The sequence below is a fragment of the Macaca thibetana genome, chromosome X (genome assembly GCF_024542745.1).
Source record: "Macaca thibetana thibetana isolate TM-01 chromosome X, ASM2454274v1, whole genome shotgun sequence".
NCBI classification, from domain to species: domain Eukaryota; kingdom Metazoa; phylum Chordata; class Mammalia; order Primates; family Cercopithecidae; genus Macaca; species Macaca thibetana.
The window spans coordinates 72,469,543-72,492,943 of NC_065598.1; the positions used below are offsets into that span (position 1 = coordinate 72,469,543).

Below are 23,401 nucleotides of genomic sequence, written 5' to 3' on the forward strand. Positions count from 1 at the left end.
GGATAGGGTACAGGGGGAGGTAATTTAAACCACCAATTTATTATGGTGTACTATGTGCTACAGTAGAATAATACAGAGTGCTATGGTAATTAAAAAGAGGCACACCTGACCAATTCCTGGAGTGTTCAGGGTGGTCCTTAAGGAAGATGGTAGGTATGTGGGGTGGGGACAAGATGGGGTCCCTTTTTTTTGTTTTTGAGATGGAGTCTCGCTCTGTTGCCCAGGCTAGAGTGCAGTGGCATGATCTCAGCTCACTGCAACCTCTGCCTCCTGGGTTCATGTAATTCTCCTGCCTCAGCCTCCAGAGTAGCTGGGACCACGTGCCATCACACCCAGCTAATTTTTGTATTTTTAGTAAAGATGGGGTTTCACTATTTTGGCCAGGCTGGTCTCAAACTCCTGACCTTGTGATCTGCCCACCTCGGCCTCCCAAAGTGTTGGGATTACAGGCGTGAGCCACCGTGCCCGGCCAATGTGGGGTCCTTAATACAATCATGAATTAAACTGATTCAAGGCTGGATTTCAGTCTTCATGTATGCTGTTAGGAAAAAAGTCAAAGATGTAAGGCCAGAGGGCCAGAGGTATTGTGTCATCAATGGTTTCAATAAGATGCACGAGCCAGCTTTCTCTAAGTTATGCTGTGGTTTTTTAAAAAGTACCCAAATCTCAGAGGCTTACAACAACAAAATTTTGGGCTCATTTTACATCCCCTTCATGGGCTGTCTGAGATTCTGTTTATATTGTCTTCATTCAGGTAACCAGGCTAAAGGAGTAAAACATATATGGGACACCTGTTCTTGTGGCAGAGGTAAAAGAGCCATAGTGGAACCATGTGGTAGTTTTCAAAGCCTATGCTCAGATATGGCATATTATAGTCATAATTCATTGGCAAAAGCAAGTCACATGGGCAAGTTTGATGTCAATGAGATGGGAAGTGTACTCTTTCTACAGGGAAGAACATGTAGGAACGGGCCCAGTAGAGAGGAAGGACATATATTTTTGAATAAAAAAATTAGTCTACCATATAAGAATTTGGCTTTAGTTATTAGTGATATGGAAAACTTTTTAAGGCTTTTGATCTGAGGAATGGCAGGAAACCACTTAGTTTTAACAGGATTCTTTTGGCTCTCGTATTGAAAAACTAAAGGGGGTGGGGAGGGCAGAAACTCTAATTTTAGCATAGTAGTTTCTTCTTAATGTACCTGTGAAAAGAGGTATCATTTTCTGAACAAAATCAAATTTAAATAAATTGAAGACAGAAAGCCTGTTATCTTTTAAACAACACCTTGGAAATCAAACACCATGGTATCAAGGTTAAAAAGGCATTAGAACATAGTAGTAAGAGCATATAGTCTAGAGTCAAAGTGCCTGAGTACAAACCCTAGCTCTCTCTGATACTAGAGATGAGAGTTACTCATCTCTAGTTACTCAGGCAAGTTACTTAACCCCTTTGTGCCTCCATTTTTCATCTGTAAAAATGGGCATAATAATTTCACCTATGCCATAATGTTGGGGATTAAATGTGTTAACATGTAAAACACAAGAACACTTGACATGTAGTTAGCAATATATTAGTGACATTGTTGTATGTTGATTTTTTCCAGGAATGGGACTGTGAAGTGATTTCCTTGCAGAAATTTTATTGGGGAGTTGTTTTTGGTTCAAAAGCTGTGGGGAGCAAGAGAAGCAGAATTGTGTAGAGGGAGAAGTAGAGCAGTGATTCAGTCACAGGAAATAAATTAACTGATTCCACAGGGAGCTCTGGAGTTGGTGTGGTCCTGCAAAGTTGTCCCAAATTAGGAAAAAGAGGCAAAAGTTTTATCCCACCATACTGACCAGTCATTGGATGCCAACTGCCTCCTGATAAGGAGCTATGACTTTTTGAGAGTCAATTCTTTTCAGCTGAGAGTAATCCCCGAGAAAGATACTCAACTGTAAACACAACAGCTGTCATCACCCTCAAGCGCTGGAGGAGTGAGTACTGTGATCCTGAAGAATAGGGGCATCTGGGTGATACATCACAATCTCCACTACAGTTGTTGCTGTTTTTATTGGTTTCCTTCCCCTCCCCTCCTACTCTTTAATAATAATTCTTCCTCTTCTTCTTCTTCTTTATCATCCTCATCTCTTTCCCCTTTCCTCTTCCCACCTTTGCCTCTTTGTTATTATCACTATTACTATGGTTATAATCTAAAATAATTACATATCTTCTTATCATATTATTACTACTATTGCTTTTTAAAAATCTGTAAAGATTACATATATTCTTATTGTTCTTCCTGGGATATAACACCCACATCACTGAATCGTTTTACTCTTGGCACAAGCTTCCTGAGACAGAGGTTCTGATAATAGAGCTTCATTTACCTCTTAAGTTCCGTATCAGTTTTCTATTCTTTTCAGGTTTCTTTTAGTATTATTATTATTATTACTACTATTATTATTATTATACTTTAAGTTCTAGGGTACATGTGCACAACGTGCAGGTTTGTTACATATGTATATATGTGCCATGTTGGTGTGCTGCACCCATTAACTCGTCATTTACATTAGGTATATCTCTCTCCCCTCCTCCCTCCCCACAATAGGCCCTGGTGTGTGATGTTCCTCTTCCTGTGTCCAAGTGATCTCATTATTCAATTCCCACCTATGAGTGAGAACATGCGGTATTCGGTTTTCTGTTCTTGTGATAGTTTGCTGAGAATGATGGTTTCCAGCTGCATCCATGTCCCCACAAAGAAATCAAACTCATCCTTTTTTATGGCTGCATAGTATTCCATGGTGTACATGTGCCACATTTTCTTAATCCAGTCTGTCACTGATGGACATTTGGGTTGATTCCAAGTCTTTGCTATTGTGAATAGTGCCACAATAAACATATGTGTGCATGTGTCTTTATAGCAGCATGCTTTATAATCCTTTGGGTATATCCCCAGTAATGGGATGGCTGGGTCAAATGGTATTTCTAGTTCTAGATCCTTGAGGAATCGCCACACTGTTTTGCACAATGGTTGAACTCATTTACAGTCCCACCAACAGTGTAAAAGTGTTCCTATTTCTCCACATCCTCTCCAGCACCTGTTTTTTCCTGATTTTTTTAATGATTGCCATTCTAACTGGAGTGAGATGGTATCTCATTGTGGTTTTGATTTGCATTTCTCTCATGGCAAGTGATGATGAGCATTTTCTCATGTGTCTGTTGGCGGTATGAATGTCTTCTTTTGAGACGTGTCTGTTGATATCCTTTACCAACTTTTTGATGGAGTTGTTTGTTTTTTTCTTGTAAATATGTTTGTGTTCTTTGTAGGTTCTGGATATGAGCCCTTTGTCAGATGAGAAGATTGCAAAAATGTTCTCCCATTCTGTAGGTTGCCTGTTCACTCTGATGGTAATTTCTTTTGCTGTGCAGAAGCTCTTTAGTTTAATTAAATCCCATTTGTCAATTTTGGCTTTTGTTGCCAATGCTTTTGGTGTTTTAGACATGAAGTCCTTGCCCATGCCTATGTCCTGAATGGTATTACCTAGGTTTTCTTCTAGGGTTTTTATGGTTTTAGGTCTAACATTTAAGTCTCTAATCCATCTTGAATTAATTTTCATATAAGGAGTAAGGAAAGGATCCAGTTTCAGTTTTCTACTTATGGCTAGCCAATTTTCCCAGCACCGTTTATTAAATAGGGAATCCTTTCCCCATTTTTTGTTTTTCTGAGGTTTGCCAAAGATCAGATGGCTGTAGATGTGTGGCATTATTTCTGAGGGTTCTGTTCTGTTCCATTGGTCTATATCTCTGTTTTGGTACCAGTACCATGCTATTTTGGTTACTGTAGCCATGTAGTATAGTTTGAAGTCAGGTAGCGTGATGCCTCCAGCTTTGTTCTTTTGACTTAGGATTGTCTTGGCAATGCAGGGATTTCTTTGGTCCAATATGAACTTTAAAGCAGTTTTTTCCAATTCTGTGGAGAACGTCATTGGTAGCTTGATGGGGGTGGCATTGAATCTATGAACTACCTTGGGCTGTATGGCCATTTTCACGGTATTGATTCTTCCTATCCATGAGCATGGTATGTTGTTCCATTTATTTGTGTCCTCTTGTATTTCACTGAGCAGTGGTTTGTAGTTCTCCTTGAACAGGTCCTTCATATCCCTTGTAACTTGGATTCCTAGGTATTTTATTCTCTTTGAAGCTATTGTGAATGGGAGTTCATTCATGATTTGGCTCTCTGTTTGTCTGTTACTGGTGTATAAGAATGCTTGTGATTTTTGCACATCGATATTGTCTCCTGAGACTTTGCTTATCAGCTTAAGGAGATTTTAGGCTGAGATGATGGTGTTTTCTAAATATACAATCATGTCATCTGCAATTAGGGACAGTTTGACTTCTTCTTTTCCTAACTGAATACTCTTGATTTCTTTCTCTTGCCTGGTTGCCCTAGCCAGAACTTCCAACACTATGTTGAATAGGAGTGGTGAGAGGGGGCGTCCCTGTCTTGTGCCAGTTTTCAAAGGGAATTTTTCCAGTTTTTGCCCATTCAGTATGATATTGGCTGTGGGTTTGTCATAAATAGCTCTTATTATTTTGAGATACGTTCCATCAATACCGAATTTATTGAGCGTTTTTAGCATGAAGGGCTGTTGAATTTTGTCAAAGGCCTTTTCTGCATCTATTGAGATAATCATGTGGTTTTTGTCTTTGGTTTGTTTATATGCTGGATTATGTTTGTTGATTTGCATATGTTGAACCAGCCTTGCATCCCAGGGATGAAGCCCACTTGATCATGGTGGATAAGCTTTTTGATGTGCTGCTGGATCCGGTTTTCCAGTATTTTATTGAGGAGTTTTGCATTGATGTTCATCAGGGATATTGGTCTAAAATTCTCTTTTTTTGTTGTATCTCTGCCAGACTTTGGTATCAGGATGATGTTGGCCTCATAAAATGAGTTTGAGAGGATTCCCTCTTTTTCCATTGATTGGAATAGTTTCAGAAGGAATGGTACCAGCTCCTCCTTTTACCTCTGGTAGAATTCAGCTGTGAATCCCTCTGGTCCTGGCTTTTTTTTGGTTGGTAGGCTTTTAATTATTACCTCAATTTCAGAGCCTGCTATTGGTCTATTCAGGGATTCAATTTCTTCCTGGTTTAGTCTTGGGAGAGTGTAAGTGTCCAGGAAATTTTCCATTTCTTCTAGATTTTCTAGTTTATTTGCATAGATGTGTTTATAGTATTCACTGATGGTAGTTTGTATTTCTGTGGGGTCGGTGGCGATATCCCCTTTATCATTTTTTATTGTGTCTATTTGATTCTTCTCTCTTTTCTCCTTTATTAGTCTTGCTAGTGGTCTATCAGTTTTGTTGATATTTTCAAAAAACCAACTCCTGGATTCATTGATTTTTCGGAGGGTTTTTTGTGTCTCTATCTCCTTCAGTTCTGCTCTGATCTTAGTTATTTCTTGCCTTCTGCTAGCTTCTGAATGTGTTTGGTCTTGCTTCTCCAGTTCTTTTAATTGTGATGTTAGAGTGTCAATTTTAGATCTTTCCTGCTTTCTCTTGTGGGCATTTAGTGCTATAAATTTCCCTCTACACACTGCTTTAAATGTGTCCCAGAGATTCTGGTATGTTGTATCTTTGTTCTCATTGGCTTCAAAGAACATCTTTATTTCTGCCTTCATTTCGTTATATACCCAGTAGTCATTCAGGAACAGGTTGTTCAGCTTCCATGTAGTTGAGCGGTTTTGATTGAGTTTCTTCATCCTGAGTTCTAGTTTGATTGCACTGTGGTCTGAGAGACAGTTTGTTATAATTTCTGTTCTTTTCCATTTGCTGAGAAGTGCTTTACTTCCAACTATGTGGTCAGTTTTGGAAAAAGTGCGATGTGGTGCTGAGAAGAATGTATATTCTGTTGATTTGGGGTGGAGAGTTCTGTAGATGTCTATTAGGTCCGCTTGGTACCGAGTTGAGTTCAATTTCTGGATATCCTTGTTAACTGCTCTCTTGTTGATCTGTCAAACGTTGACAGTGGGGTGTTAACGTCTCCCATTATTATTTTATGGGAATCTAAGTCTCTTTGTAAGTCTCCAAGGACTTGCTTTATGAATCTGGGTGCTCCTGTATTGGGTGCACATATATTTAGGATAGTTAGCTCTTCCTGATGAATTGATCCCTTTACCATTATGTAATGGCCTTCTTTGTCTCTTTTGATCCTTGATGGTTTAAAATCTGTTTTATCAGAGACTAGTATTGCAACCCCCGCTTTTTTTTTATTTTCCATTTGCTTGGTAGATCTTCCTCCATCCCTTTATTTTGAGTCTATGTATGTCTTTGCATGTGAGATGGGTCTCCTGAATACAGCAAACTGATGATCTTGACTCTTTATCCAATTTGCCAGTCTGTGTCTTTTAATTGGACCATTTAGTTCATTTTCATTTAAGATTAATATTGTTATGTGTGAACTTGATCCTGTCTTTATGGTATTAGGTGATTATTTTGCTCGCTAGTTGATGCATTTTCTTCCTAGCATTGAGGGACTTTACATTTTGGCATGTTTTTGCAATGGCTGTTACCTGTTGTTCCTTTCCATGTTTAGTACTTCCTTCAGGATCTCTTGTAGGGCAGGCCTGGTGGTGACAAAATCTCTCAGCATTTGCTTGTCTATAAAGGATTTTATTTCTCCTTCACTTATGAAGCTTAGTTTGGCTGGATATGAAATTCCGGGTTGAAAATTCTTTTCTTTAAGAATGTGGAATATTGGCCCCCACTCTGTTTTGGCTTGTAGAATTTCTGCCGAGAGATCTGCTGTTAGTCTGATGGGCTTCCCTCTGTGTGTATCCCGACCTGTCTCTCTAGCTGCCCTTAACATTTTTTCCTTCATTTCAACTTCAGTTAATCTGACAATTATGTGTCTTTGAGTTGCTCTTCTCGAGGAGTATCTTTGTGGCATTCTCTGTATTTCCTGAATTTGAATGTTGGCCTACCTTGCTAGGTTGGGGAAGTTCTCCTGGATGATGTCCCGCAGAGTGTTTTCCAACTTGGTTCCATTCTCCCCGTCACTTTCAGGCACACCAATCAGACGTAGATTTTGTCTTTTCACATAATCCTATATTTCTTGGAGGCTTTGTTCATTTCTTTTTACTCTTTTTGCTCTAAACTTCTCGCTTCATTTCATTCATTTGATCTTCAATCACTGATACTCTTTCTTCCAGTTGATCGAGTCGGTTACTGAAGCTTGTGTGTTTGTCACATAGTTCTCGTGTTATGGTTTTTTATCTCTATCAGTTCTTTTAAGGTCTTCTCTGCCTTGATTATTCTAGTTATCCATTCATCCATTCTTTTTTCAAGGATTTTAGTTTCTTTGTGCTAGTTATGTAGTTCCTTCTTTAGCTCTGAGAAGTTTGATTGACTGAAGCCTTCTTCTCTCAACTCGTCTAAGTCATTCTCTGTCTAGCTTTGTTCCATTGCTGGCGATGAGCTGCGTTCCTTTGGAGGGGGAGATGCACTCTGATTTTTTGAATTTCCAGCTTTTCTGCATTGCTTTTTCCCCATCTTTGTGGTTTTATCTGCCTTTAGTCTTTGATGATGGTGACCTACTGATGGGGTTTTGGTGTGGGTGTCCTTTCTGTTTGTTAGTTTTCCTTCTAACAGTCAGGACCCTCAGCTGCTGGTCTGTTGGAGTTTTCTTCAGGTCCACTCCAGACCCTGTGTGCCTGGGTATCAGCTTTGGAGGCTCAGTTGAAAATGCAGAAATCCCCCGTCTTCTGTGTCACTCACACTGGGAGTTAGAGGCTGGAGATGTTCCTATTCGGCCCTCTTGGGCACCCCCCGCTTTTTTCACGTTTCTTTGTAGACTTGTATGTTATCCAATTGTTCCCAGAAGATGTTACCTAAGCAAGTTTCTTTGTTGATTGTTTGTCATTTAAATGTTGAGAACTGTTTTTCTCTGAGATAAACTTGACCAATATGCACAAACATTCAGAATATCCCACTAAAGCCAACCAAGGAAGAAAATACGTTTATCTTGCATTTCTCTCAAAAGTAACCATTTTGGTCTCAGAAAATGTCTGATTAAATGTCTTTGTTCAAATGCACCTGTTAGGTTAGGATGCAAGCTTTTGTTTCAAGGTTCCATGCGTTCGGTGGAGGGTCGTGCTCTCAAGATCACATGAATGTGTACTACTTTGTTAAAAAGTGTCTTGCCATTCTGTATTAGAGTAATAATCATTGACCTGTGTCAAACCCTTGCAAAGAGCAACAGTCAATGTGTCTAACTGCAGTACTCATCTGTGGTGGAATGCAAAAGCTTCTAAACTTCACAGTGGAAGTCTCTTTAGGTAGAGAAATCATGGGTGGGACTCTGTTGATTGTCTTCATATTGTTATTCAATCTTCCCAATGAATTGTTCTGTGAGATTTCTCTTTGTGCCTAAGAAGCTATGTAGCCACTTAATCCAATCTAAGTACCTTCTAAATTTCTCTAGGTGATCCATATATCTCAGATGATGACTCATCAAAATTGATTGAAAACGATTATTTCCCTAAACTTGAATTTGAGATACAGCCTTAAAAATTGGTAGATGGAACAGAAAGGATGATTATGGAAATTCAGAACTCTGATCTTCTGTTGATAGAGTGGATAGCAGAAAAACAGTCATTTTGAGATGAATGTGGGGTTTGATTGTTTTGTTGTGTTTTTTGATGAGCAAGATAACTTTGCTCTGTCTTCCTGGATTAGAACATTTCAAGTAGTAACAGTGATAGAAATCAGGTAGGTAAATGGAAGTCATCATATTTTGATGAAAATATCTGAAGCAATAAAATACCCAGTTCTCAGATAATCATATAAAATGTAAAAACTACTTTAGAAGGCTAACAAGAAGAAAAACACAGTAGCTAAAGTATGAAAGGAAGGAAATTAGAAAATTAGAAAATACCAAGCATTTTTTCAGTGCATTTGCTAAAATTGAAAAACAGTTATTGTTTCTACTGCTTTCTTTCTTAGAAATGTTATTATTAACATTCAATATTTAACTGAAATTATCTTCTAAGTGTGCTCAGATTTAAAAGATTACTTTTGCTAGCAGAAATCAGAAGAATATCCTTTCCAGCAGAAGCCAAACTCCTTGAAAGAATGTTTATTCTTGATATCTCCTATTTCTCTTCTACTTTTTTATGTTTTTTATGCTTTTTTATGTCTTTTATGCTTTTGCTAAAAATACACTACTTAGTAAGTACACTCTATCCAAAATTAACTTTATAACATTCCTCCTTGCTTTACTTTTTCTAGCACATATCATTATCAATAATCTATTTTAAAGAATCAGTTCTTGCCTTTGTTGATATTTTGCAAGCTACTTCATTAACTTCTGCTATGTATTATTTCCATCTTTTCACTTTATATGGTTTCACCTTGATTTTTTCTACCTTCTGTAGATTAAAGCTTGGATGACAGATTTTCAACCTATCTTTGTTTACAATGTGTGTATTTAGAGATAGAAATTTCTTTCTCCCACTGCTTTTTGTACCATCCCATAAAATATTTTGTCTCTTTACTTATCCATCTTAACATTTATTCTCATGAATATATACTACAAATATAAACTTATGTATGAATAAAACATAAAATTATCTATATATTACTTCTATATGATATATATACATGTACAAGTATTTCAATGGGAAAATATACTCCTTATACTGAATTGCAAAGGCATCTGTTCTTTTTCATTGATACATAATATTTGTACATACTTATGGGATACATATGATATTTTGTTACATGCATAGGATTTATAATGATCAAGTCAGGATATTTAGGATATCCATTACAACAATCATTTATTATTTCTATGTGTTAAGACCATTTCAAGTCCTCACATCTAACTACGTTTGAATATATTGTTGTCAACTATAGTCACCCTACTTTACTATTGAACATTAGAACTTCATCCTTCTATTCAACTGTATGTTTGTATCCATTAACCGACATCTGTTCACTTCCTCACACCCCCCCCATCTTTCCCAACCTCTGTTAAATATCATTCTACTCTCTACCTCCATGAGATCACCTTTTTAAACTCCCACATATGAGTACATGAGATATCTCTATTTCTGTGTCTGGCTTATTTCACTTAACATAATGACCTTTATTTTCATTCAATTGCTACAAATGATATTTTTAACTTTTTATGGCCAAATAGCATTCCATTGTGCAAATATACATTTTCTTCATACATTCATCCATTGAAGGGCACTTAGTTTTATTCCATACCATGGCTGTTGTGAATGCTGCTGAAATAAATACGGAAGTGCAATAAACATGAGTCCGTTTGATATGCTTATTTCCTTTCCTTTGGATAAACACCCAGTTGTGAAATGGGTGGATCCTATGGCAGTTCTATTTTTAGTTGTGTGAGTTTTTTTTTTTTTTTTTGAGAAATCTCCATACTGTTTTTTATAATGGCTATACTAATTTACATTCCCGCAGTGTATAAGAGTTCCATTTTCTCTGCATCTTCCCCAGCATCTGTTATTTTTTGTCTTTTTGATAATAGCAATTCCAACTGGGGGAAGGTGATATCTCACTGTGGTTTTCATATGCACTCCTTCATGATTAGTGACGTTGAGCATTTTTTACATACTGTTTGGCTATTTGCATGTATTTTTAAATAATGTCTATTTAGATCCTTTGCCCACTTTCCAATAGGATAGATCGTTTTTGATTTTGAGTTGTTCGAATTCCTTGTATATTCTGGACATTAGTCCCTCATCAGATGAATATTTTGGAAATATTTTCTCCTATTCAACATGTTATTTCTTCACTTTGCTGATTGTTTCCTTTGCTGTTCAGAAGATTTTTAGTTTAATATTTTTCCAGTTGTCAATTTTTTATTTGGTTATCTGTGCTTTGGGGGTCTTAGCCATAAACTCTTTGCATAGAACAATATCCTAGTGGGTTTCTCCTATATTTTCTTACAGTAGTTTTATAGTTTTGAATCTTACATTTAAGTCTTCAATTCATATTGAGTTAATTTTTTATAAGGTAAGAGATCAGGGTCCTTCTGCATATGAATATCCTATTTTTCCAGAACTGCTTATTGAAGAGGGTATACTTCCGTCTTCCCAAGGGGAAAGTATTGGGTACTACTCTTAAAGTATGTTCTTGGTGCCTTTGTCAAAAATCAGTTGGCTATAGACATATAGAATTATTTCTGGGTTATGTATTCTCTTTCATTGGTCTATGTGTCTGCTTTAATCCTAATACCATGCTGATTTGGTTACTATAGACTTATAATATATTTTGAAGTCTGGTAGTGTGATGCCTTCAGTTTTGTTTTGTTGAGGGTTGCTTTGGTTATTCAGGTTCTTTCTTGGTTCCATACAAATTTTAAGATTTTTTTTTTCTATATTTGTAAGAAATGTCAATGTCATTGGTATTTTGATAGGGATTGCATTAAATCTGTACATTCCTTTAGGTAGTATGGTAATCTTAACAATATCAATTCTTCTGATTTATGAGCATGGGGTGTTCTATATTTTGGATGTTTGTCTCCTCCAAATCTCATGTTGAAATTTATTCCTCAATGTTGGAGATGGGCCTAATGCAAAGTGTTTTGATCATGAAGGTGGATCTCTTATGAATAGATTAATGGTCTCCCAGGAGAGGGAGTGTGAGTTTTCACCTTATTAGTTCCTGGGAGAGCTGGTTGTTAAAAAAAAAACATGGTACCTTCCCCCTCTCTCATGCTTCCTTTCATGCCATGTGATATCTACACAAGCCAGCTCTCCTTCTCTTTCCCCTTTCTCCATGAATGGAAGCATCTCAAGGCCCTCAGCTGATACAGATATTAGTGGCATGGTTCTTGTATAGCCTATAGAACCATGAGCCAAATAAATCTTTTCTCTTTTTAAGTTACACAGACTCAGGTGTTTCTTTATGGAAACACAAACAAATTAAACAAGATGTCTTTCTATTTGCTTGTGTCTTTGTCAATTTCTTTCTTCAGTGTTTTGTAGTTTTCCCTGCAAAGATCTTTCACCTTCTTAGTTAAATTTATTCCTAGGAATTTTATATTTTTATAGATTTTGTAAATTGGATGCTTTCCAATTTATTTTTCAGCTAGTTCACTACTGGTGTGTAGAATAGCTACTGATTTTATATGTTGATTTTGTATTCTCCAACTTTATTGAACTTATCAGATCAGATCTAAGAGATTTTTTTTTTTTGATGGAGCCTTTAGGTTTTGCTAAATATGAGATCATGTCATCTGCAAAGGGAGATTATTTGACTTCCTCTTTTTCAATTTGGATGCCTTTTATGTCTCTCCATAGCCTGATTGCTCTCACTAAGACTTCTAGTACTATGTTGAATAAGACTAGTGACAGTGGGGTGGGCATCTTTGTCTAGTTTCAGTTCTTAGAGGAAAGGTATTCAGCTTTTCTCTGTTCAGTGTTGTTAGCTGTGGGTTTGTCATATATGGCCTTTATTATGTTAAGGCATGTTCTTTCTATGTCTCATTTGCTTAGCACTTATTATCATGAAGGGATATTAAATTTCATCAAAGAACTTATCTGCATCTATTGAGATAATCATAATTTTTAATCCTTCATTCTGTTGATTTAATACATCATGTTTATTGAGTTCTATATGTAGAAACATCCTTGCATCCCTGGGATAAATCCCACTTGTTTGTGGTGTATTATGTTTTGGATGTGCTGTTGGATTCAGTTTGCTAGTATTTTGTTGAGAAGTTTTGCATCTATGTTAATCAGGGATAGTGGCCTGTATTTTCTTTTTTTGTTGTGCTCTTGTTTGGTTTTGGTATTAGGATAACGCTGGCTTTAAAGAACAAATTAGAAAGAATTTCCTCCCTTTTCTAATTTTTGGAGTGGTTTGAGGAGAATTGGTTTTAGTTCTTCTTTAGAGGTTTGGTAGAATTTGGCAGCAAAGTCAAAAGGTCCTAGACTTTTTCCTTATTGGGAGACTTTTTCCTTATTGGGAGACTTTTTATTACTGATTCAGTCTCATTACTGACTATTGTCTGCTTAGTGTTTTTACTTCTTCCTGATTCAATCTTGAAAGATTGTATGGTTCCAGAAATTTATTCATTTCCTCAAGGCTTTCTAGTTTCTTAGTGTACAGTTGTTCATAGTAATATCTGACAATCTTTTGTATTTCTGTGGTATCAGTTGTAATGACTTATTTTTTATTCGGATGTTATTGCATCTTTTTTTCTTGGTTAGTCTATCTGGTGGTTTATTGATTGTATCTTTTAAAAATATGTACTTTTTTTGTTCTTTCTTTTTTTTTAGTCCATTTCATTTAGCTCTGCTCTGATTTTTCTTATGCATTTATTTCTACTAATGTGGCATTTAGTTTGTTTTCTTTTTTGTTTTTTTTTTTTTGTTTTTTTTTTTTTTTTTTTGAGACAGAGTCTCGCTCTATTGCCCAGGCTGGAGTGCGGTGGCCGGATCTCAGCTCACTGCAAGCTCTGCCTCCCAGGTTCACGCCATTCTCCTGCCTCAGCCTCCCGAGTAGCTGGGATTACAGGTGCCCGCCACCTCGCCTGGCTAATTTTTTTTGTATTTTTAGTAGAGACGGGGTTTCACCGTGTTAGCCAGGATGGTCTCGATCTCCTGACCTCGTGATCCGCCCGTCTCGGCCTCCCAAAGTGCTGGGATTACAGGCTTGAGCCACTGCGCCCAGCCTTTGTTTGTTCTTAATTTATAGTTCTTGAGGTGAATTGTTAGATTGTTTATTTAAAAATCTTTCTTCTTTTTGATGTAGGCATTTATTGCTATAAAATTCCCCTCTTAGTACTGATTTTACTGTATCTCATAGGCTTTTGTATGTTGTGTTTTCACTTTCATTTGTTTCAAAAATTTTTATCATTTCCTTCTTAATTTCTTCATTGATCCAATGGTTATTCAGGACCATGCTTAATTTCCATGTATTTATACAATTTCTGAAGTTTTTCTTGCTATTGACTTCTAGTTTCATTTCATTGTGATCTGAGAAAATACTTGATATGATTACTATTTTTAAAAATTTGTTGACTTGTTTTGTAGTGTAACATATGGTATATCCTGGAGAATGTTCCATGTGCTTATGAGAGGAATGTGTTTTCTGCAACTGTTGGACAAAATGTTCTGTAAATGTCTGTTAGGCATATTTGGTCTATTGTACAATATAAACCCAATGTTTCTTTGTTGCTCTTATGTCTAGATGATCTCTCTAATGCTAAGAATGGCGTGTTGATGTCCTCAGCTATAACTGTATTGCAGTCTGTCTCTTCCTTTAGATCTAATAATATTTGCTTTATATATCTGAGTGCTCTGGGGTTGGGTGCATATATATTTGCGATTGTTACATCTTCCTATTGAATTGATATTTTTATCATTATATAGAGACTTTCTTTGTCTTTTTTTACTGTTACTGACTTAGAGTCTATTTCATCTAACATAATTATAGCTACTTCTGCTTGTTTTTGTTTCCCATTTGTATGAAAATTTTATTTATTTTATTGTATGTGTATTCTTAAAGGTGAAGTAAGTTGCTTGTAGGCATAATATATTTGAGTGATATTTTCTTATCCATTCAGCCAGTCTATATCTTTTAAGTGGAAAATATAATCTGTTTACATTCAAGGTTACTATTCATATGTGATGATTTCTTCCTTTCCTTTTGTTGATTGTTTTCTGATTGTTTTGTATATCCTTTTTTTTTTCTTTCTTTCTCTCTTTTTGTTTCTTTATGGTTTGGAGGTTTTCTACAGTGGTAACATTTTAGTTCTTTCTCTTCCTCATTGGTGTGTCTGCTCTACCAGTTAGTTTTATCCTTTCTTCTGTTTTCATGAGGGTAGATAGCATCCTTTTGATTCTAGGTGTGGGACTTCTTTAGTAGTTCTTATGGGGCTGGTATTGTGCTGATGAATTCCCTCAATTTTTGTTTGTCTGGGAAAGTATGTGTTTTTTATTTATAAAGAATAACTTTGCTAGTTATACTATTGTTAGTAGAGAGCTGTCTTCCTTTAAGCACTTTGAATATATCATCTCATTCTCTTCTGGCCTGTAAGATTTCTGCTGTAAAATTCACTATTATTCTGATGGAGGTTCCCTAACATATGACTAGATGGTTTTCTCTTGCTGTTTAAAGAATTCTTTCATTTTCTTTGACTGTGGACAGTTTCACTCTAATGTGCTGGGGGAGAAAATCTTTTTGAATGGTATCTACTTGGGGATCTCTGAACTTCCTGTACCTGGATGTCTAAATTTCTTGCTAGACTTGAACAGTTTCAGCTATTATGTTATTTAATAGGTTTTCATTCTTTAAACTTCTCTACACCTTCTGGGACACCCCAAATTCAGATATTTGGTCACTTTCTGGTGTCCCATATATCTTGCAGGCTTTTTGTATTTCTTTTATTCTTTTTTTGGTCAGACAAGATTATTTTGAAAGACCCATCTTCAAATTCTGAAATTCTGCTTGATTTTGGCTATCTTTGAAGTTCTCAGTTGTATTTTTTATTTCATTCATTGAATTCTTCAGTTCTGAGATTTATGTTTAGTGCATTGTTTATGGCTCAGTAGAACCAAACAGTTATTTTCTAATGATAGCTATCTCTTTAGTGAATTTCTTGTTTATATCCTGAATTGCTTTTCTGATTTTTTTGGTGTTGTTTATCTGTTTTCTCTTGTATCTCAGTGAGTTTATTTAGTATCATAATTTTGAATTCTCTTCAGGCAATTAATAAATTTATTTTGTGCTAAAATCTGTTGTTGGACAATTATTGTATTCTGTTGGATGTATCATATTTCTACACTTTTCATGTCCTGGTGTCCTTTTGTTGATATCTGTGTATTAGGTATAGGGTAAATAGTAGGTATATATATTTATGGGATCCATGAGATGTTTTGATACAGGCATGCAATGCATAATAATCAGACCATGGAAAAAATATCCATCACCTCAAGCATGTATTCTTTGTGTTACAAACAATCCAATTATACTCTTTCAGCTATTTAAAAAGGTATAATTAAATTATTATTTACTATAGTTACCCTATCATGCTATCAAATACTGAATATTATTCACTCTTTTCAACTAATATTTTTGTACTCATTAACCATCTCTAACCCCCTTCAGCCCCCTGCTACCTTTCTCAGTGTCTAGTAACCATCCTTCTATTGTCTGTCTCCATGAGTTCAGTTGTTTTGATTTTTAGATCCCACAAATAAGTGAGAACATGTGATGTCTTTCTTTCTGTACCTGGCTAATTCCACTTAACATAATGACCTCCAGTTCCCTCCATGTTGTTGCAAATGACAGGATCCCATTCTTTTTATGTGACTGGATAATACTCCATTGTGTATAAATATCATATTTTGTTTATCCATTCATCTTTCAATGGATACTTAGGTTACTTCCAAATCTTAGATATTTTGAACAGTGCTGCAACAAAGATGGGAGGAGTCCAGATTTTTTTGGGTATACTGATTTTCTTTCTTGTGAGTATATACCCAGCAGTGGGGTAGTTGGATCATATTGTAGCCTTATTTTTAATTTTTTGAGGAAACTTCAAACTTCTTTTCAAAGTGGTTGTACTAATTTACAGACGTTGCATACCCTGGTGGTCCTCTGATCTACCAGCTGAGTTATTGAAGGGAATATACTAATTTACATTGCCACCAACAGTGTACAAGAGTTCTCATTTCTGCACATCCTCGCCAGCATTTGTTATTGTGTGACTTTTAAATGTAAGCCATTTTAACTGGGGTGAGATGATACATTGTAGTTGTGATTTGCATTTCTCTGATGATCCACGAGTTTGAGCACTTTTACATATATTTATTTGCCATTTGTATGTTTTCTTTTGAGAAATGTCTATTCAAATCTTTGACCATTTCTTAATCAGATTATTAGGGTTTTTTCCTGTAGAGTTGTTTGATTTCCTTATATATTTAGGTTATTAATCTCTTGTCAGTTGGGTAGTTTGCAAATATTTCTTCCCAAGAAATTTCTACTGTGCAGAAGCTTTTTAACTTGATGTGATCCCATTTGTCCATTTTTGCTTTGGTTGCCTGTGCTTGGGGATATTATTCAAGAAATGTTTGCCCAGACCAATATCATGGAGATTTTCTCCAATGTGTTTTTGTAGTAGTTTTATAGTTTGAGGTTTTAGATTTAAGTTGTTAATACATTTTGGTTTGATTTTTGTATATGATGAGAAATAAGGGTCTAGTTTCCTTCTTCTGCATGTGGATATCCAGTTTTCCTAGCACCATTTATTGAAGATACTGTCTTTTCTCCAGTATGTGTTCTTGAAGTCTTTGTCAAAAATGAGTTCATTGTAGATGTATGAATTTGCTTGTTGGTTTTCTCTTCTGCTCCACTGGTCTATGTTTCTGTTTTTATGTTGCTACCATGTTGTTTGGTTTATTATAGCTGGTAGTATAATTTTAAGTCAGGTAATGTGATTCTTGAAATTTTGTTCATTTTGCTTAGAATAGCTTTGGCTATTATTTTAAAATTGTGTTTTCCATTTCTGTGAAGAATGTCATTGGTATTTTGATAGGGATTGCATTGTATCTGTAGATTGCTTTGGGTAGTATGGATATTTCCACAATATTAATTCTTCCAATCAATGAACATCAATATTCATCTATTTTTGGTGTCCTTTTTGACTTCTTTCATCAATGTTTCATAGTTTTCATTATAGCAATTTTTGAATTGTTTGCTTAATTCCTAGGCCTTTTATTTTATTTGTAGCTGTTGTAAATGGGATTACTTTTTAATTTTTTTAATATTTTTTACTTTTGGCATACAGAAATGCTACTGATTTTTGTATGTTAATTTTGTATGTTCTGACTTTACTGAATTTGTTTATAAGTTCTAATTTTTTTTTTGGTAGAGTCTTTGGAGTATTCTAAATATAAGATTATATCATCTGTAAACAAAACATATTGACTTATTTCTTTCCAATTTGGATGCATTTTATTTCTTTCACTTGTCTGATTGCTCTAGCTAGGACTTCCAGTTCTATGTTTAATAACAGTGGTCAAAGTGGGCATCCTTGTCATATTACAGGTTTAGGAGGAGAAGTTTTAAGTTTTTCCCCAATTCAGTATATTAACAGTGATCCTGTCATATATGACTTTTATTATGTTGAGGTGTTTCTTCTATACCCAGTTTTTTGAGGATTTTATTATGAAGGGATGCTAAAATTTATCAAATTCCTTTTAGCGCCAATTGAAACGATTGCATAATTTTGTCCTTTATTCTGCTGATACGATGTGTCACCTTGATTGTTTTTCCTATATGGAACCATCCTTGCATCCCAGGGTAAATCCTCTATCGTCATGATGAATAATCTTTCTAATGTATTGTTGAATTTGGTTTGCTAGTATGTTGTTGAGGATTTTTGCATCAATATTTATCAGATATATTGGTCTATGTTTTTTCTTAATGTGTCTTTGTCTGGTTTTGGTACCGAAATAATCCTGGACTTATGGATTGAGTTGGAAAGTGGTCCCTCCTCCTCTATTTTTCAGAATAGTTTGAGTAGAATTGGTATTAGTTCTTCTTTAAATGCTTGACAGAATTCAGCAGTGGCACCTTTGTGCCCCAGGCTTCTTTTTTTTTTTTTTTTTTTTTTTTTTTTTTTTTTTTTTTTTTTTTTCCTGCCAGACTTTATACGGTGGTTTCAATCTCATTACCTGTTATTGCTCTTTTAAGATTTCCCGTTTCTTCCTGGTTTAATCCTGGTATGTTGTATATGTCTAGGAATTTATTCATTACCTCCAGATTTTCCAATTTATTGGCATATAGTTGCTCATAGTAGCCCCTAATGATCCCTCAAATTTCTGCAGTATCAGTTGCAATGACTCTTTTTTCATCTCTATTTCATTTACTTGGATCTTCTCTCTTCTTTTTATGAGATTCGCTAAAGACTTGCCCTTTGTGTTTCACCTTTAAAACCATTTTTTTTTCCATTGGAGTTTTGTATTGTTTCATTTTCATTTCAATTTCAGTTATTTCTGCTTTGATCTTTATTATTTATTTTCTTCTGCTAATTTTGAGTTTGGTTGGCTCTAGCTTTTCTACTTTTTAAAGATGAATTGTTAGTTTATTTGAAGTTGTTTCTTTTTTTATATGTAGGCACTTACAGCTATAAATTTCCCTCTTAGGACTGCTTTGGCTGTATCCCACAGTCTTTGATATGTTGTGTTTCCATTATTATTTGTTTCAAATTTTTTTTTCAATTTTTTTCTTGGTTTCTTTATTGATCCACTAGTCACTTAGAATATATTGTTTAATTTCCATGTATTTGCATAGTTCTCTTTTTTCTTTTTATTTATTTCTTTATTATTATTATTATACTTTAAGTTCTAGGGTACATGTGCATAACGTGCAGGTTTGTTACATATGTATACTTGTGCCATGTTGCTGTGCTGCACCCATCAACTCGTCAGCACCCATCAACTCGTCATTTACATCAGGTATAACTCCCAATGCAATCCCTCCCCCCACCCCCTCCCCATGATAGGCCCCAGTGTGTGATGTACCCCTTCCCGAGTTCAAGTGATCTCATTGTTCAGTTCCCACCTATGAGTGAGAACATGCGGTGTTTGGTTTTCTGTTCTTCTGACAGTTTGCTAAGAATGATGGTTTCAGCTGCATCCATGTCCCTACAAAGGACACAAACTCATCCTTTTTTATGGCTGCATAGTATTCCATGGTGTATATGTGCCACATTTTCTTAATCCAGTCTGTCACTGATGGACATTTGGGTTGATTCCAAGTCTTTGCTATTGTGAATAGTGCCGCAATAAACATACGTGTGCATGTGTCTTTATAGCAGCATGATTTATAATCCTTTGGGTATATACCCAGTAATGGGATGGCTGGGTCATATGGTACATCTAGTTCTAGATCCTTGAGGAATCGCCATACTGTTTTCCATAATGGTTGAACTAGTTTACAATCCCACCAACAGTGTAAAAGTGTTCCTATTTCTCCACATCCTCTCCAGCACCTGTTGTTTCCTGACTTTTTAATGATTGCCATTCTAACTGGTGTGAGATGGTATCTCATTGTGGTTTTGATTTGCATTTCTCTGATGGCCAGTGATGATGAGCATTTTTTCATGTGTCTGTTGGCTGTATGAATGTCTTCTTTTGAGAAATGTCTGTTCATATCCTTTGCCCACTTTTTGATGGGGTTGTTTGTTTTTTTCTTGTAAATTTGTTTGAGTTCTTTGTAGGTTCTGGATATTAGCCCTTTGTCAGATGAGTAGATTGCAAAAATTTTCTCCCATTCTGTAGGTTGCCTGTTCACTCTGATGGTAGTTTCTTTTGCTGTGCAGAAGCTCTTTAGTTTAATGAGATCCCATTTGTCAATTTTGGCTTTTGCTGCCGTTGCTTTTGGTGTTTTAGACGTGAAGTCTTTGCCAATACCTATGTCCTGAATGGTACCACCGAGGTTTTCTTCTAGGATTTTTATGGTATTAGGTCTAACATTTAAGTCTCTAATCCATCTTGAATTAATTTTTGTATAAGGAGTAAGGAAAGGATCCAGTTTCAGCTTTCTACTTATGGCTAGCCAATTTTCCCAGCACCATTTATTAAATAGGGAATCCTTTCCCCATTTCTTGTTTCTCTCAGGTTTGTCAAAGATCAAATGGCTGTAGATGTGTGGTATTATTTCTGAGGACTCTGTTCTGTTCCATTGGTCTATATCTCTGTTTTGGTACCAGTACCATGCTGTTTTGGTTACTGTAGCCTTGTAGTGTAGTTTGAAGTCAGGTAGTGTGATGCCTCCAGCTTTGTTCTTTTGACTTAGGATTGTCTTGGCAATGCGGGCTCTTTTTTGGTTCCATATGAACTTTAAAGCAGTTTTTTCCAATTCTGTGAAGAAACTCATTGGTAGCTTGATGGGGATGGCATTGAATCTATAAATTACCTTGGGCAGTATGGCCATTTTCACGATATTGATTCTTCCTATCTATGAGCATGGTATGTTCTTCCATTTGTTTGTGTCCTCTTTGATTTCACTGAGCAGTGGTTTGTAGTTCTCCTTGAAGAGGTCCTTTACATCCCTTGTAAGTTGGATTCCTAGATATTTTATTCTCTTTGAAGCAATTGTGAATGGAAGTTCATTCATGATTTGGCTCTCTGTTTGTCTGTTACTGGTGTATACGAATGCTTGTGATTTTTGCACATTAATTTTGTATCCTGAGACTTTGCTGAAGTTGCTCATCAGCTTAAGGAGATTTTGGGCTGAGACAATGGGGTTTTCTAAATATACAATCATGTCATCTGCAAACAGGGACATTTTGACTTCTTTTCCTAACTGAATACCCTTGATTTCTTTCTCTCGCCTGATTGCCCTAGCCAGAACTTCCAACAGTAAGTTGAATAGGAGTGGTGAGAGAGGACATCCCTGTCTTGTGCCAGTTTTCAAAGGGAATTTTTCCAGTTTTAGCCCATTCAGTATGATATTGGCTGTGGGTTTGTCATAAATAGCTCTTATTATTTTGAGATACGTTCCATCAATACCGAATATATGGAGCGTCTTTAGCATGAAGGGCTGTTGAATTTTGTCAAAAGTCTTTTCTGCATCTATTGAGATAATCATGTGGTTCTTGTCTTAGGTTCTGTTTATATGCTGGATTACGTTTTTTGATTTGCGAATGTTGAACCAGTCTTGCATCCCAGGGATGAAGCCCACTTGATCATGGTGGATAAGCTTTTTGATGTGCTGCTGAATCCGGTTTGCTAGTATTTTATTGAGGATTTTTGCATCGATGTTCATCCGGGATATTTGTCTAAAATTCTCTTTTTTTGTTGTGTCTCTGCCAGGCTTTGGTATCAGGATGATGTTGGCCTCATCAAATGAGTTAGGGAGGATTCCCTCTTTTTCTATTGATTGGAATAGTTTCAGAAGGAATGGTACCAGCTCCTCCTTGTACTTCTGGTAGAATTCAGCTGTGAATCCATCTGGACCTGGACTTTTTTTTATTGGTAGGCTATTAATTATTGCCTCAATTTCAGAGCCTGCTATTGGTCTATTCAGGGATTCAACTTCTTCCTGGTTTAGTCTTGGAAGAGTGTAAGTGTCCAGGAAATTATCCATTTCTTCTAGATTTTCTAGTTTATTTGCGTAGAGGTGTTTATAGTATTCTCTGATGGTAGTTTGTATTTCTATGGGGTCGGTGGTGATATCATCTTTATTATTTTTTATTGCGTCTATTTGATTCTTCTCTCTTTTCTTCTTTATTAGTCTTGCTAGCGGTCTGTCAATGTTTTTGATCTTTTCAAAAAACCAACTCCTGGATTCATTGATTTTTTGGAGGGATTTTTGTGTCTCTATCTCCTTCAGTTCTGCTCTGATCTTAGTTATTTCTTGCCTTCTGCTAGCTTCTGAATGTGTTTGGTCTTGCTTCTCCAGTTCTTTTAATTGTGATGTTAGAGTATCAATTTTAGATCTTTCCTGCTTTCTCTTGTGGGCATTTAGTACTATAAATTTCCCTCTACACACTGCTTTAAATGTGTCCCAGAGATTCTGGTATGTTGTATCTTTGTTCTCATTGGCTTCAACGAACATCTTTATTTCTGCCTTCATTTCGTTATGTACCCAGTAGTCATTCAGGAGCAGGTTGTTCAGTTTCCATATATTTGAGTGGTTTTGATTGAGTTTCTTAGTCCTGAGTTCTAGTTTGATTGCAGTGTTGTCTGAGAGACAGTTTGTTATAATTTCTGTTCTTTTCCATTTGCTGAAGAGTGCTTTACTTCCAATTATGTGGTCAATTTTGGAGTAAGTGCAATGTGGTGCTGAGAAGAATGTATATTCTGTTGATTTGGGGTGGAGAGTCCTATAGATGTCTATTAGGTCTGCTTGCTGCAGAGATGAGTTCAATTCCTGGATATCCTTGTTAACTTTCTGTCTCGTTGATCTGTCTAATGTTGACAGTGGAGTGTTGAAGTCTCCCATTATTATTGTATGGGAGTCTAAATCTCTTTGTAAGTCTCTAAGGATTTAGTTTATGAATCTGGGTGCTCCTGTATTGGGTGCATATATATTTAGGATAGTTATCTCTTCCTGCTGAATTGATCCCTTTACCGTTATGTAATGGCCTTCTTTGTCTCTTTTGATCTTTGATGGTTTAAAGTCTATTTTATCAGAGACTAGTATTGCAACCCCCGCTTTTTTTTTGTTCTCCATTTGCTTGGTAAATCTTCCTCCATCCCTTTATTTTGAGCCTATGTATGTCTCTGCATGTGAGATGGGTCGCCTGAATACAGCAGACTGATGGGTCTTGACTCTTTATCCAGTTTGCCAGTCTGTGTCTTTTAATTGTAGCATTTAGTCCATTTACATTTAAGGTTAAGATTGTTATGTGTGAACTTGATCCTGCCATTAT

At 36.0% G+C, this 23,401-nt stretch overlaps 1 protein-coding gene across 1 annotated transcript in view; it reads left to right on the forward strand.

The window, feature by feature from the left end:
- MAGEE1 (MAGE family member E1) overlaps positions 1-23,401 on the forward strand; it is a 493,295-nt gene that overhangs the window by 315,130 nt on the left and 154,764 nt on the right. The gene's annotated exons all lie outside the window — the stretch shown is intronic.